Here is a 3,677-nt window from a genome sequence, read left to right on the forward strand (position 1 = left end):
AAATTTCGGGAATCATGAAGGTTCAAAGAATAATGAATTATGAAAAGAAGGCAATTATATGTGACCAAACCAAAAACATTTTCCCTATCTTCTGATATCTCTGACTGCTCCTGATTCTCAATACTTCTTTCTCCTCTTTGGTTCAGCAGCCTTTCTACTTTGTAATATAGGTTTACTAATAAGCTCCAAGAATGATCTCATTGTGAAATTTTACTCTACTTCACAGTTTTCACAAGATGTAAGATCCTTCTCCCTCATTAGCTATTTCCTCTGATTAGTCAGTTCCTCTTAAAAACTCCTGTATAAGGAAGGACTCTAATCAGTCATACTCCTCATTTGTACCTTTGTCAGTTTATTTTTATGTGCTATCTTAACCCATTGGAATATGAGCCTCTTGTGAACAGAAGCTCTTTCTTTTTGTTGCTGTTTTCCCAGTATTTAGCACAAAGCTTGAAAAAATGATATGAAAAATACTTTTTTCATATTATCCAGAAAATTTATTAAATATTGTGGTGTTTAAGTCTAACTTTATGTGACTAAAAATTGTTGAATTAAGAATATTATCCTGGCCTCAATAAGTCTCTAGAAATGCTTGAGATGGCTACAGGGAATTCTGGATTTTCTCAGATGATGAATACACTAAAACACACACACACACACACACAAACACACACACACACACACACATATATATACATATATATAATATATGCTTTATGTCACCACACTCAGACCTTATTGTAAGTCTACTTGTTTTGCTCAATCTAAATTTGTGTTTTAGATTTGCCTTGTGTTTTTCTTAAACTTTATTTATTTAAGGCAATGGGTTTAAGTGACTTGCCCAAGGTCACACAGCTAGGCAATTATTAAGTGTCTAAGGTCTGATTTGAATTCAGGTATTTCTGACTCCAGGACCAGTGCTTTATCCTCTGTGCCACCTAGCTACCCACTCACCTTCTGTTTTGATTTAGTCCAATCATTTTTTTAATATTTACAATTAACAATACTCATCTCAGTTATGTGCTTCAAAGACATATTGAGATGATTTATATAGTGGATAAAGCATCAGGACCTGAGTTTAAAGTTGACTTCAGATACTTACTAGCTTTATGACCCTAGAGCAAATCACTTAACCTTGTTTACCTCACTTCCTCATCTGTAAAAACAATTTAAAGGAGAAACATAGCAAACCAGTTTAGTATCTTTGCCAAATAACCCCAGATGAAATTATAGTTTCACAATTGAAGCCACTCAACAAAAAAATAACAAAATTTCAATCTACCTTATTTAAAAGCTAACCCCTAGGCAAGATTGTTAAGTTATTTGTGTGTTTTTAATATTGGTAACTGTCAAAATCCTATATAATTCACATATCCCAGATCCAGGAGGACTGGGGACATCACATTTTGGTTCTATATTATTTTCAAATTTTTTCTTATAACCTCTTTTAAGTTAGGTATAGAAACTGTTATTATCTTCTTCTTTAATAATAAACAAATATTTAGTCCAGATTGCATTAACTACTATTATTGTAGCAGTTGAGAATTTTTTTTAACAATACTAGTAAAAGTAGGAAATGATAAAAGGAAACAGTAACCTATGTATTCTTACCTTACATAGTCCAAATTTTAGTAATTTACTCAATCCTTTACATGTTTTGATCAAGGACAAAAATGATGATGATCGAGTATATCTGGAGCAGCAGCCATAAGATTATTTTAGTTTCTTTTGGGAGATGGTCATATGTTTTGTCAAATTGACAAGACTTTATTCTTGGATTTCTGTAAAAAAGGTGCCTTTTGCCACCAAAGTCACCACTTCATTCAACTGATGAAGTAAGGTAAGAGCCAAAGATAATTTCATGAGAGAATCCTTAAAAAATATATTTTTAAAAAAGTGCAGGCTGCGAGGCCTGCTGGTCTGTGCCGAGGGCACAGGTCTCGTTTGGTAGGATGGGGTTCGTGAAAGTGGTGAAGAACAAGGCCTACTTCAAGAGGTACCAGGTAAAGTTCCAGAGATGGACAGAGGGAAAGACAGACTACTATGCATGGAAGCAGCTGGTGATCCAGGACAAGAAGTACAACACCCCCAAGTACAAGATGATCGTCCGTCACCACCAGAGACATCATCTGCCAGATTGCTTATGCCCGTATAGAAGGGGATATGATTGTCTGTGCAGCCTATGACCATGAGTTACCCAAGTATGGTGTGAAGGTTGGCCTGACAAACTATGCTGCAGCTTACTGTACAGGCCTGCTGCTGGCCCACAGGCTTCTAAACAGATTTGGCATGAACAAGATCTATGAAGGCCAGGTGGAAGTGACTGGAGATGAGTACAATGTGGAAAGCATTGATGGTCAGCCTGGTGCTTTTACATGCTACCTGGATGCAAGTATTGCCAGAACTACCACTGGAAACAAAGTCTTTGGGGCTCTTAAGGAAGCTGTGGATGGTGGTTTGTCTATTCCTCACAGTACCAAACGCTTCCCATGGTATGATTCAGAAAGTAAGTAATTCAAAGCCATTGAAAACACATCATGGGCCAAATGTTGCAGATTATATGTGCTATCTTATGGAAGAAGATGAAGATGCTTACAAAAAACAATTCTCACAGTACATAAAGAACAACATAACTCCTGACATGATGGAGGAGATATACAAGAAAACTCATGCTGGTATCTGGGAGAATCCAGTGTATGAAAAGAAACCCAAGAGGGAAGTTAAAAAGAAAAGATGAAACTGTCCCAAAATGTCCCTTGCCTAGAAGAAAGAGTTGTTCAGAAGAAGGAAAGTTTCCTCAGAGCCCAGGAACGTGCGGCTGATAGTTAAAACATCAAAATCTGTAATTTTCTATGAAGTTTTTCAGATAAGCCAATAAACTTATTGAACAACAAAAAAAAGTGCAGATAAAATGTGGGTATTAGAATGACCCAAATGGAAAAATACAGATGGAAAGTCAATATTAAATCAACTGTTTCAATCTGACGACATTTTTAAACATTAATTTTCTTCAATCTTTCCCTAGCAAAGGGCTTATCAGATGGATTTTTCCCTTAAGTGGCATTTCAAATAATCATCATCATCATCATCATCATCATCATCATTATTATTATTAATAATAATAATGATAATAATCAAAATAAGGAATAACTCTTTCCATTGAACATGCAAGAAACCTGGAAGTGCTTATATTTTTCCTATAAATTCATATTTTGTGTAAAGAACACTTCTTTCCCTTTCTTTAATAAAAGAGTCTTTTTGCATTTAAAAACTTAACTCTAACTTTGAGACTTTTTTCCTTCAATACCCAAATAACCGTGCATTATTTATTGCTGGGACCACATGTAGATAGAAGTCTGTCTTTATAGTGAGGAAAAGGCTGTTAAAATCCTATTTCAACTATTATGGGCAAGTCATTTAATTTCTCAGAACTCTAGTCAATTCTCTGACACTATTAAGATTTTTTTTTGTTTGTTTTCTGGCAATCAGAGTTAAGTGTCTTGCCCCAGGTTACACAACTAATAATCTAAGGTCAGAATTGAACTCAGGTACCATGATCAAAACTCTATCCATTGCACCACTTAGATGCACTGAGACTATTATGTTTTAGGGAAGGTGCTAATTTCATTGGTGTAGGGAGGCTTTTTTTTGTTGTTTTTTTTTGTTTCCCCTGGGAA

General features: G+C 35.2%; 1 pseudogene; it reads left to right on the forward strand.

The window, feature by feature from the left end:
* Window positions 1-1,952: 1,952 nt before the first annotated feature.
* LOC141511428 (large ribosomal subunit protein uL18-like) lies at window positions 1,953-2,829 on the forward strand (annotated as a pseudogene).
* Window positions 2,830-3,677: the final 848 nt, after the last annotated feature.

The sequence above is a fragment of the Macrotis lagotis genome, chromosome 2 (assembly GCF_037893015.1).
Source record: "Macrotis lagotis isolate mMagLag1 chromosome 2, bilby.v1.9.chrom.fasta, whole genome shotgun sequence".
In the NCBI taxonomy this organism is placed as follows: Eukaryota; Metazoa; Chordata; class Mammalia; order Peramelemorphia; family Peramelidae; genus Macrotis; species Macrotis lagotis.